Source organism: Arachis hypogaea, chromosome 16, assembly GCF_003086295.3.
Source record: "Arachis hypogaea cultivar Tifrunner chromosome 16, arahy.Tifrunner.gnm2.J5K5, whole genome shotgun sequence".
In the NCBI taxonomy this organism is placed as follows: domain Eukaryota; kingdom Viridiplantae; phylum Streptophyta; class Magnoliopsida; order Fabales; family Fabaceae; genus Arachis; species Arachis hypogaea.
The window spans coordinates 68632855-68642518 of NC_092051.1; the positions used below are offsets into that span (position 1 = coordinate 68632855).

At 47.9% G+C, this 9664-nt stretch overlaps 17 non-coding genes and 12 pseudogenes across 17 annotated transcripts; all 29 read left to right on the forward strand.

Annotated features, from left to right (window-relative positions):
- Nucleotides 1–99: 99 nt before the first annotated feature.
- LOC112762216 (5S ribosomal RNA) lies at nucleotides 100–216 on the forward strand. Its single transcript, XR_003182563.1, has one exon. It is a non-coding gene; the product is annotated as a 5S ribosomal RNA (ribosomal RNA).
- A 184-nt stretch (nucleotides 217–400) lies between these two features.
- LOC112761564 (5S ribosomal RNA) lies at nucleotides 401–519 on the forward strand. The gene has a single exon (XR_003181953.1). It is a non-coding gene; the product is annotated as a 5S ribosomal RNA (ribosomal RNA).
- A 183-nt stretch (nucleotides 520–702) lies between these two features.
- Nucleotides 703–819, forward strand: LOC112762215 (5S ribosomal RNA). The gene has a single exon (XR_003182562.1). It is a non-coding gene; the product is annotated as a 5S ribosomal RNA (ribosomal RNA).
- A 188-nt stretch (nucleotides 820–1007) lies between these two features.
- LOC112760165 (5S ribosomal RNA) lies at nucleotides 1008–1126 on the forward strand. The gene has a single exon (XR_003180617.1). It is a non-coding gene; the product is annotated as a 5S ribosomal RNA (ribosomal RNA).
- Nucleotides 1127–1307: 181 nt separating this feature from the next.
- Nucleotides 1308–1426, forward strand: LOC112761681 (5S ribosomal RNA). The gene has a single exon (XR_003182064.1). It is a non-coding gene; the product is annotated as a 5S ribosomal RNA (ribosomal RNA).
- A 183-nt stretch (nucleotides 1427–1609) lies between these two features.
- Nucleotides 1610–1725, forward strand: LOC112759255 (5S ribosomal RNA). Its single transcript, XR_003180034.1, has one exon. It is a non-coding gene; the product is annotated as a 5S ribosomal RNA (ribosomal RNA).
- A 188-nt stretch (nucleotides 1726–1913) lies between these two features.
- On the forward strand, nucleotides 1914–2032 carry LOC112760176 (5S ribosomal RNA). Its single transcript, XR_003180628.1, has one exon. It is a non-coding gene; the product is annotated as a 5S ribosomal RNA (ribosomal RNA).
- A 182-nt stretch (nucleotides 2033–2214) lies between these two features.
- Nucleotides 2215–2332, forward strand: LOC112761534 (5S ribosomal RNA). Its single transcript, XR_003181925.1, has one exon. It is a non-coding gene; the product is annotated as a 5S ribosomal RNA (ribosomal RNA).
- Nucleotides 2333–2518: 186 nt separating this feature from the next.
- LOC112761798 (5S ribosomal RNA) lies at nucleotides 2519–2637 on the forward strand. Its single transcript, XR_003182175.1, has one exon. It is a non-coding gene; the product is annotated as a 5S ribosomal RNA (ribosomal RNA).
- A 182-nt stretch (nucleotides 2638–2819) lies between these two features.
- Nucleotides 2820–2945, forward strand: LOC112759466 (5S ribosomal RNA; annotated as a pseudogene).
- A 189-nt stretch (nucleotides 2946–3134) lies between these two features.
- On the forward strand, nucleotides 3135–3249 carry LOC112759667 (5S ribosomal RNA; annotated as a pseudogene).
- Nucleotides 3250–3429: 180 nt separating this feature from the next.
- Nucleotides 3430–3561, forward strand: LOC112759684 (5S ribosomal RNA; annotated as a pseudogene).
- Nucleotides 3562–3747: 186 nt separating this feature from the next.
- LOC112762286 (5S ribosomal RNA) lies at nucleotides 3748–3869 on the forward strand. Its single transcript, XR_003182628.1, has one exon. It is a non-coding gene; the product is annotated as a 5S ribosomal RNA (ribosomal RNA).
- A 177-nt stretch (nucleotides 3870–4046) lies between these two features.
- Nucleotides 4047–4165, forward strand: LOC112759820 (5S ribosomal RNA). The gene has a single exon (XR_003180299.1). It is a non-coding gene; the product is annotated as a 5S ribosomal RNA (ribosomal RNA).
- Nucleotides 4166–4344: 179 nt separating this feature from the next.
- On the forward strand, nucleotides 4345–4478 carry LOC112759550 (5S ribosomal RNA; annotated as a pseudogene).
- A 188-nt stretch (nucleotides 4479–4666) lies between these two features.
- LOC112759642 (5S ribosomal RNA) lies at nucleotides 4667–4784 on the forward strand (annotated as a pseudogene).
- Nucleotides 4785–5232: 448 nt separating this feature from the next.
- Nucleotides 5233–5350, forward strand: LOC112762201 (5S ribosomal RNA). The gene has a single exon (XR_003182549.1). It is a non-coding gene; the product is annotated as a 5S ribosomal RNA (ribosomal RNA).
- Nucleotides 5351–5530: 180 nt separating this feature from the next.
- Nucleotides 5531–5666, forward strand: LOC112759737 (5S ribosomal RNA; annotated as a pseudogene).
- A 188-nt stretch (nucleotides 5667–5854) lies between these two features.
- On the forward strand, nucleotides 5855–5969 carry LOC112759630 (5S ribosomal RNA; annotated as a pseudogene).
- Nucleotides 5970–6148: 179 nt separating this feature from the next.
- Nucleotides 6149–6281, forward strand: LOC112759626 (5S ribosomal RNA; annotated as a pseudogene).
- A 189-nt stretch (nucleotides 6282–6470) lies between these two features.
- LOC112759467 (5S ribosomal RNA) lies at nucleotides 6471–6589 on the forward strand. Its single transcript, XR_003180210.1, has one exon. It is a non-coding gene; the product is annotated as a 5S ribosomal RNA (ribosomal RNA).
- A 453-nt stretch (nucleotides 6590–7042) lies between these two features.
- LOC112760632 (5S ribosomal RNA) lies at nucleotides 7043–7161 on the forward strand. The gene has a single exon (XR_003181064.1). It is a non-coding gene; the product is annotated as a 5S ribosomal RNA (ribosomal RNA).
- A 180-nt stretch (nucleotides 7162–7341) lies between these two features.
- LOC112759692 (5S ribosomal RNA) lies at nucleotides 7342–7477 on the forward strand (annotated as a pseudogene).
- Nucleotides 7478–7668: 191 nt separating this feature from the next.
- Nucleotides 7669–7783, forward strand: LOC112759631 (5S ribosomal RNA; annotated as a pseudogene).
- Nucleotides 7784–7963: 180 nt separating this feature from the next.
- LOC112759272 (5S ribosomal RNA) lies at nucleotides 7964–8099 on the forward strand (annotated as a pseudogene).
- A 190-nt stretch (nucleotides 8100–8289) lies between these two features.
- On the forward strand, nucleotides 8290–8408 carry LOC112759380 (5S ribosomal RNA). Its single transcript, XR_003180143.1, has one exon. It is a non-coding gene; the product is annotated as a 5S ribosomal RNA (ribosomal RNA).
- A 178-nt stretch (nucleotides 8409–8586) lies between these two features.
- Nucleotides 8587–8705, forward strand: LOC112762192 (5S ribosomal RNA). The gene has a single exon (XR_003182540.1). It is a non-coding gene; the product is annotated as a 5S ribosomal RNA (ribosomal RNA).
- A 179-nt stretch (nucleotides 8706–8884) lies between these two features.
- Nucleotides 8885–9020, forward strand: LOC112759434 (5S ribosomal RNA; annotated as a pseudogene).
- A 189-nt stretch (nucleotides 9021–9209) lies between these two features.
- On the forward strand, nucleotides 9210–9328 carry LOC112759469 (5S ribosomal RNA). Its single transcript, XR_003180212.1, has one exon. It is a non-coding gene; the product is annotated as a 5S ribosomal RNA (ribosomal RNA).
- The last annotated feature ends 336 nt before the right edge of the window (nucleotides 9329–9664 follow it).

The window sequence follows — 9664 nt, forward strand, 5'->3', positions numbered from 1 at the left end:
GATTTTCGGCAAGCTCGCACGGGCCCCGCAGGGATTCGCAGCTCGACTTACCCTACGTCGCGAGACATGCTTATGATAATTGTGTGCGCATACTTTAACAGGTGCGATCATACCAGCACTAATGCACCGGATCCCATCAGAATCCGCAGTTAAGCGTGCTTGGGCGAGAGTAGTACTAGGATGGGTGACCTCCTGGGAAGTCCTCGTGTGCACCTTTTTTTTTTTTTTTTACGTCGTGCTTACCCTGTTCTTTAAACGACGCTATATTGAATAGTTTAGCTAAAGCGAGCCTCAATGACCTGATTTTCGGCAAGCTCGCACGGGCCCCGCAGGGATTCGCAGCTCGACTTACCCTACGTCGCGAGACATGCTTATGATAATTGTGTGCGCATACTTTAACAGGTGCGATCATACCAGCACTAATGCACCGGATCCCATCAGAACTCCGCAGTTAAGCGTGCTTGGGCGAGAGTAGTACTAGGATGGGTGACCTCCTGGGAAGTCCTCGTGTTGCACCTCTTTTTTTTTTTTACGTCGTGCTTACCCTCGTTCTTTAAACGACGCTAACTTGAATAGTTTAGCTAAAGCGAGCCTCAATGACCTGATTTTCGGCAAGCTCGCACGGGCCCCGCAGGGATTCGCAGCTCGACTTACCCTACGTCGCGAGACATGCTTATGATAATTGTGTGCGCATACTTTAATAGGTGCGATCATACCAGCACTAATGCACCGGATCCCATCAGAACTCCGCAGTTAAGCGTGCTTGGGCGAGAGTAGTACTAGGATGGGTGACCTCTGGGAAGTCCTCTGTTGCACCTCTTTTTTTTTTTTTTTTTACGTCGTGCTTACCCTCGTTCTTTAAACGACGCTATCTTGAATAGTTTAGCTAAAGCGAGCCTCAATGACCTGATTTTCGGCAAGCTCGCACGGGCCCCGCAGGGATTCGCAGCTCGACTTACCCTACGTCGCGAGACATGCTTATGATAATTGTGTGCGCATACTTTAACAGGTGCGATCATACCAGCACTAATGCACCGGATCCCATCAGAATTCCGCAGTTAAGCGTGCTTGGGCGAGAGTAGTACTAGGATGGGTGACCTCCTGGGAAGTCCTCGTGTAGCACCTTTTTTTTTTTTTACGTCGTGCTTACCCTGTTCTTTAAACGACGCTATATTGAATAGTTTAGCTAAAGCGAGCCTCAATGACCTGATTTTCGGCAAGCTCGCACGGGCCCCGCAGGGATTCGCAGCTCGACTTACCCTACGTCGCGAGACATGCTTATGATAATTGTGTGCGCATACTTTAACAGGTGCGATCATACCAGCACTAATGCACCGGATCCCATCAGAACTCCGCAGTTAAGCGTGCTTGGGCGAGAGTAGTACTAGGATGGGTGACCTCCTGGGAAGTCCTCGTGTTGCACCTCTTTTTTTTTTTTACGTCGTGCTTACCCTCGTTCTTTAAACGACGCTAACTTGAATAGTTTAGCTAAAGCGAGCCTCAATGACCTGATTTTCGGCAAGCTCGCACGGGCCCCGCAGGGATTCGCAGCTCGACTTACCCTACGTCGCGAGACATGCTTATGATAATTGTGTGCGCATACTTTAACAGGTGCGATCATACCAGCACTAATGCACCGGATCCCATCAGAACTCCGCAGTTAAGCGTGCTTGGGCGAGAGTAGTACTAGGATGGGTGACCTCTGGAAGTCCTCTGTTGCACCTCTTTTTTTTTTTTTTTTTACGTCGTGCTTACCCTCGTTCTTTAAACGACGCTATCTTGAATAGTTTAGCTAAAGCGAGCCTCAATGACCTGATTTTCGGCAAGCTCGCACGGGCCCCGCAGGGATTCGCAGCTCGACTTACCCTACGTCGCGAGACATGCTTATGATAATTGTGTGCGCATACTTTAACAGGTGCGATCATACCAGCACTAATGCACCGGATCCCATCAGAATTCCGCAGTTAAGCGTGCTTGGGCGAGAGTAGTACTAGGATGGGTGACCTCCTGGGAAGTCCTCGTGTAGCACCTTTTTTTTTTTTTTACGTCGTGCTTACCCTTGTTCTTTAAACGACGCTATATTGAATAGTTTAGCTAAAGCGAGCCTCAATGACCTGATTTTCGGCAAGCTCGCACGGGCCCGCAGGGATTCGCAGCTCGACTTACCCTACGTCGCGAGACATGCTTATGATAATTGTGTGCGCATACTTTAACAGGTGCGATCATACCAGCACTAATGCACCGGATCCATCAGAATTCCGCAGTTAAGCGTGCTTGGGCGAGAGTAGTACTAGGATGGGTGACCTCCTGGGAAGTCCTCGTGTTGCACCTCTTTTTTTTTTTTTTTTACGTCGTGCTTACCCTGTTCTTTAAACGACGCTATATTGAATAGTTTAGCTAAAGCGAGCCTCAATGACCTGATTTTCGGCAAGCTCGCACGGGCCCCGCAGGGATTCGCAGCTCGACTTACCCTACGTCGCGAGACATGCTTATGATAATTGTGTGCGCATACTTTAACAGGTGCGATCATACCAGCACTAATGCACCGGATCCCATCAGAACTCCGCAGTTAAGCGTGCTTGGGCGAGAGTAGTACTAGGATGGGTGACCTCCTGGGAAGTCCTCGTGTTGCACCTCTTTTTTTTTTTACGTCGTGCTTACCCTCGTTCTTTAAACGACGCTAACTTGAATAGTTTAGCTAAAGCGAACCTCAATGACCTGATTTTCGGCAAGCTCACACGGGCCCCGCAGGGCTTCGCAGCTCGACTTACCCTACGTCGCGAGACATGCTTATGATAATTGTGTGCGCATACTTTAATAGGTGCGATCATACCAGCACTAATGCACCGGATCCCATCAGAACTCCGCAGTTAAGCGTGCTTGGGCGAGAGTAGTACTAGGATACTAGGATGGGTGACCTCCTGGGAAGTCCTCTGTTGCACCTCTTTTTTTTTTTTTTTTTTACGTCGTGCTTACCCTCGTTCTTTAAACGACGCTATCTTGAATAGTTTAGCTAAAGCGAGCCTCAATGACCTGATTTTCGGCAAGCTCGCACGGGCCCCGTAGGGATTCGCAGCTCGACTTACCCTACGTCGCGAGACATGCTTATGATAATTGTGTGCGCATACTTTAACAGGTGCGATCATACCAGCACTAATGCACCGGATCCCATCAGAACTCGCAGTTAAGCGTGCTTGGGCAAGAGTAGTACTAGGATGGACCTCCTGGGAAGTCCTCATGTTGCACCCTTTTTTTTTTTACGTCGTGCTTACCCTCGTTCTTTAAACGACGCTAACTTGAATAGTTTCGCTAAAGCGAACCTCAATGACCTGATTTTGGCAAGCTCACACGGGCCCCGCAGGGCTTCGCAGCTCGACTTATCCTACGTCGCGAGACATGCTTATGATAATTGTGTGCGCATACTTTAATAGGTGCGATCATACCAGTACTAATGCACCGGATCCCATCAGAACTCCGCAGTTAAGCGTGCTTGGCGAGAGTAGTACTAGGACGAGGTAGTACTAGGATGGGTGACCTCTGGAAGTCCTCATGTTGCACCTCTTTTTTTTTTTTTTTTTTACGTCGTGCTTACCCTCGTTCTTTAAACGATGCTATCTTGAATAGTTTAGCTAAAGCGAGCCTCAATGACCTGATTTTCGGCAAGCTCGCACGGGCCCCCAGGGATTCGCAGCTCGACTTACCCTACGTCGCGAGACATGCTTATGATAATTGTGTGCGCATACTTTAACAGGTCGATCATACCAGCACTAATGCACCGGATCCCATCAGAATTCCGCAGTTAAGCGTGCTTGGGCGAGAGTAGTACTAGGATGGGTGACCTCCTGGGAAGTCCTCGTGTAGCACCTTTTTTTTTTTTTACGTCGTGCTTACCCTTGTTCTTTAAACGACGCTATATTGAATAGCTTAGCTAAAGCGAGCCTCAATGACCTGATTTTCGGCAAGCTCGCACGGCCCCGCAGGATTCGCAGCTCGATTACCCTACGTCGCGAGACATGCTTATGATAATTGTGTGCGCATACTTTAACAGGTGCGATCATACCAGCACTAATGCACCGGATCCCATCAGAACTCCGCAGTTAAGCGTGCTTGGGCGAGAGTAGTACTAGGATGGGTGACCTCCTGGGAAGTCCTCATGTTGCACCTCTTTTTTTTTTACGTGTGCTTACCCTCGTTCTTTAAACGACACTAACTTGAATAGTTTCGCTAAAGCAACCTCAATGACCTAATTTTCGGCAAGCTCACACGGGCCCCGCAGGGCTTCGCAGCTCGACTTACCCTACGTCGCGCGACATGCTTATGATAATTGTGTGCGCATACTTTAATAGGTGCGATCATACCAGCACTAATGCACCGGATCCCATCAGAACTCCGTAGTTAAGCGTGTTGGGCGAGAGTAGTACTAGGACGAGAGTAGTACTAGGATGGGTGACCTCTTGGAAGTCCTCATGTTGCACCTCTTTTTTTTGTTTTTTTTTACGTCATGCTTACCCTCATTCTTTAAACGACGCTATCTTGAATAGTTTAGCTAAAGCGAGCCTCAATGACCTGATTTTCGGCAAGCTTGCACGAGCCCCGCAGGGATTCGCAGCCGACTTACCCTACGTCGCGAGACATGCTTATGATAATTGTGTGCGCATACTTTAACAGGTACGATCATACCAGCACTAATAGACCGGATCCCATCAGAATTCCGCAGTTAAGCGTGCTTGGGAGAGAGTAGTACTAGGATGGGTGACCTCTGGGAAGTCCTCGTGTAGCACCTTTTTTTTTTACGTCGTGCTTACCCTTGTTCTTTAAACGACGCTATATTGAATAGCTTAGCTAAAGCGAGCCTCAATGACCTGATTTTCGGCAAGTTCGCACGGGCACGCAGGGATTCGGAGCTCGACTTACCCTACGTCACGAGACATGCTTATGATTATTGTGTGCGCATACTTTAACAGGTGCGATCATACCAGCACTAATGCACCGGATCCTATCAGAATTCCGCAGTTAAGCGGCTCCTGGGAAGTCCTCGTGTTGCACCTCTTTTTTTTTTTTTTTCGTTGTGCTTACCTTGGTTCTTTAAACAACGCTATATTAAATAGTTTAGCTAAAGCGAGCCTCAATGACCTGATTTTCGGCAAGCTCGCACGGACCCCCAGGGATTCGCAGCTAGACTTACCCTACGTCGCGAGACATGCTTATGATAATTGTGTGCGCATACTTTAACAGTGCGATCATACCAGCACTAATGCACCGGTTCCCATCGAACTCCGCAGTTAAGCGTGCTTGGGCGAGAGTAGTACTAGGATGGGTGACCTCCTGGGAAGTCCTCGTGTTGCACCACTTTTTTTTTTACGTCGTGCTTACCCTCGTTCTTTAAACGACGGTAACTTTAATAGTTTTGCTAAAGCGAACCTCAATGACCTGATTTTCAGCAATCTCACACGGGCCCCGCAGGGCTTCGCAGCTCGACTTACCCTACGTCGCGAGACATGCTTATGATATTGTGTGCGCATACTTTAATAGGTGCGATCATACCAGCACTAATGCATCGGATCCCATCAGAATTCCGCAGTTAAGCGTGCTTGGGCGAGAGTAGTACTAGGACGAGAGTAGTACTAGGATGGGTGACCTCCTGGGAAGTCGTCATGTTACACCTCTTTTTTTTTTTTTTTTTACGTCGTGCTTACCCTCGTTCTTTAAACGACACTATCTTGAATAGTTTACCTAAAGCGATCCTCAATGACCTGATTTTCGGCAAGCTCGCACGGGCCCCGTTGGGCTTCGCAGCTCGACTTACCCTACGTTGCGAGACATGCTTATGATAATTGTGTGCGCATACTTTAACAGGTGCGATCATACCAGCACTAATGCACCGGATCCCATCAGAACTCTACAGTTAAGCGTGCTTGGGCAAGAGTAGTACTAGGATGACCTCCTGGGAAGTCCTCATGTTGCACCCTTTTTTTTTTACGTCGTGCTTACCCTCGTTCTTTAAACGACGCTAACTTGAATAGTTTCGCTAAAGCGAACCTCAATGACCTGATTTTGGCAAGCTCACACGGGCCCCGCAGGGCTTCGCAGCTCGACTTATCCTACGTCGCGAGACATGCTTATGATAATTGTGTGCGCATACTTTAATAGGTGCGATCATACCAGTACTAATGCACCGGATCCCATCAGAACTCCGTAGTTAAGCGTGTTTGGCGAGAGTAGTACTAGGACGAGGTAGTACTAAGATGGGTGACCTCTTGGAAGTCCTCATGTTGCACCTCTTTTTTTTTTTTTTTTTTTACGTCATGCTTACCCTCATTCTTTAAACGACGCTATCTTGAATAGTTTAGCTAAAGCGAGCCTCAATGACCTGATTTTCGGCAAGCTTGCACGAGCCCCGCAGGGATTCGCAGCCGACTTACCCTACGTCGCGAGACATGCTTATGATAATTGTGTGCGCATACTTTAACAGGTACGATCATACCAGCACTAATAGACCGGATCCCATCAGAATTCCGCAGTTAAGCGTGCTTGGGAGAGAGTAGTACTAGGATGGGTGACCTCTTGGGAAGTCCTCGTGTAGCACCTTTTTTTTTTTTACGTCGTGCTTACCCTTGTTCTTTAAACGACGCTATATTGAATAGCTTAGCTAAAGCGAGCCTCAATGACCTGATTTTCGGCAAGTTCGCACGGGCAACGCAGGGATTCGGAGCTCGACTTACCCTACGTCACGAGACATGCTTATGATTATTGTGTGCGCATACTTTAACAGGTGCGATCATACCAGCACTAATGCACCGGATCCTATCAGAATTCCGCAGTTAAGCGGCTCCTGGGAAGTCCTCGTGTTGCACCTCTTTTTTTTTTTTTTTCGTTGTGCTTACCTTGGTTCTTTAAACAACGCTATATTAAATAGTTTAGCTAAAGCGAGCCTCAATGACCTGATTTTCGGCAAGCTCGCACGGACCCCACAGGGATTCGCAGCTAGACTTACCCTACGTCGCGAGACATGCTTATGATAATTGTGTGCGCATACTTTAACAAGTGCGATCATACCAGCACTAATGCACCGGTTCCCATCCGAACTCCGCAGTTAAGCGTGCTTGGGCGAGAGTAGTACTAGGATGGGTGACCTCCTGGGAAGTCCTCGTGTTGCACCACTTTTTTTTTACGTCGTGCTTACCCTCGTTCTTTAAACGACGGTAACTTTAATAGTTTTGCTAAAGCGAACCTCAATGACCTGATTTTCAGCAATCTCACACGGGCCCCGCAGGGCTTCGCAGCTCGACTTACCCTACGTCGCGAGACATGCTTATGATAGTTGTGTGCGCATACTTTAATAGGTGCGATCATACCAGCACTAATGCATCGGATCCCATCAGAACTCCGCAGTTAAGCGTGCTTGGGCGAGAGTAGTACTAGGACGAGAGTAGTACTAGGATGGGTGACCTCCTGGGAAGTCGTCATGTTACACCTCTTTTTTTTTGGTTTTTTTTTACGTCGTGCTTACCCTCGTTCTTTAAACGACACTATCTTGAATAGTTTACCTAAAGCGATCCTCAATGACCTGATTTTCGGCAAGCTCGCACGGGCCCCGTTGGGCTTCGCAGCTCGACTTACCCTACGTTGCGAGACATGCTTATGATAATTGTGTGCGCATACTTTAACAGGTGCGATCATACCAGCACTAATGCACCGGATCCCATCAGAACTCTACAGTTAAGCGTGCTTGGGCAAGAGTAGTACTAGGATGACCTCCTGGGAAGTCCTCATGTTGCACCCTTTTTTTTTTACGTCGTGCTTACCCTCGTTCTTTAAACGACGCTAACTTGAATAGTTTCGCTAAAGCGAACCTCAATGACCTGATTTTTGGCAAGCTCACACGGGCCCCGCAGGGCTTCGCAGCTCGACTTATCCTACGTCGCGAGACATGCTTATGATAATTGTGTGCGCATACTTTAATAGGTGCGATCATACCAGTACTAATGCACCGGATCCCATCAGAACTCCGTAGTTAAGCGTGTTTGGCCGAGAGTAGTACTAGGACGAGGGTAGTACTAGGATGGGTGACCTCTTTGGAAGTCCTCATGTTGCACCTCTTTTTTTTTGTTTTTTTTTAAGTCGTGCTTACCCTCGTTCTTTAAACGATGCTATCTTGAATAGTTTAGCTAAAGCGAGCCTCTATGACCTGATTTTCGGCAAGCTTGCACGAGCCCCACAGGGATTCGTACCTCGACTTACCCTACGTCGCGAGACATGCTTATGATAATTGTGTGCGCATACTTTAACATGTACGATCATACTAGCACTAATGGACCGGATCCCATCAGAATTCCGCAGTTAAGCGTGCTTGGGCGGGAGTAGTACTAGGATGGGTGACCTCCTGGGAAGTCCTCGTGTAGCACCTTTTTTTTTACGTCGTGCTTACCCTTATTCTTTAAACGACGCTATATTGAATAGCTTAGCTAAAGCGAGCCTCAATGACCTGATTTTTGGCAAGCTCGCACGAGCCCCGCAGCGATTCGCAGCTCGAGTTACCCTACGTCGCGAGACATGCTTATGATAATTGTGTGCGCATACTTTAACAGGTGCCATCATACCAGCACTAATGCACCGGATCCCATCAGAACTCCGCAGTTAAGCGTGCTTGGGCGAGAGTAGTTCTTGGATGGTTGACCTCCCGGGAATTGCTCGTGTTGCACCTCTTTTTTTTACGTCGTGCTTACCCTCGTTCTTTAAACGACACTAACTTGAATAGATTCGCTAAAGCAAACCTCAATGACCTAATTTTCGGCAAGCTCACATGGGCCCCGCAGGGCTTCGCAGCTCGACTTACCCTACGTCGCGCGACATGCTTATGATAATTGTGTGCGCATACTTTAATAGGTGCGATCATACCAGCACTAATGCACCGGATCCCATCAGAACTCCGTAGTTAAGCGTGTTTGGGCGAGAGTAGTACTAGGACGAGAGTAGTACTAGGATGGGTGACCTCTTTGGAAGTCCTCATGTTGCACCTCTTTTTTTTTGTTTTTTTTTACGTCATGCTTACCCTCATTCTTTAAACGACGCTATCTTGAATAGTTTAGCTAAAGCGAGCCTCAATGACCTGATTTTCGGCAAGCTTGCACGAGCCCCGCAGGGATTCGCAGCCGACTTACCCTACGTCGCGAGACATGCTTATGATAATTGTGTGCGCATACTTTAACAGGTACGATCATACCAGCACTAATAGACCGGATCCCATCAGAATTCCGCAGTTAAGCGTGCTTGGGAGAGAGTAGTACTAGGATGGGTGACCTCTTGGGAAGTCCTCGTGTAGCACCTTTTTTTTTTTACGTCGTGCTTACCCTTGTTCTTTAAACGACGCTATATTGAATAGCTTAGCTAAAGCGAGCCTCAATGACCTGATTTTCGGTAAGTTCGCACGGGCAACGCAGGGATTCGGAGCTCGACTTACCCTACGTCACGAGACATGCTTATGATTATTGTGTGCGCATACTTTAACAGGTGCGATCATACCAGCACTAATGCACCGGATCCTATCAGAATTCCGCAGTTAAGCGGCTCCTGGGAAGTCCTCGTGTTGCACCTCTTTTTTTTTTTTTCGTTGTGCTTACCTTGGTTCTTTAAACAACGCTATATTAAATAGTTTAGCTAAAGC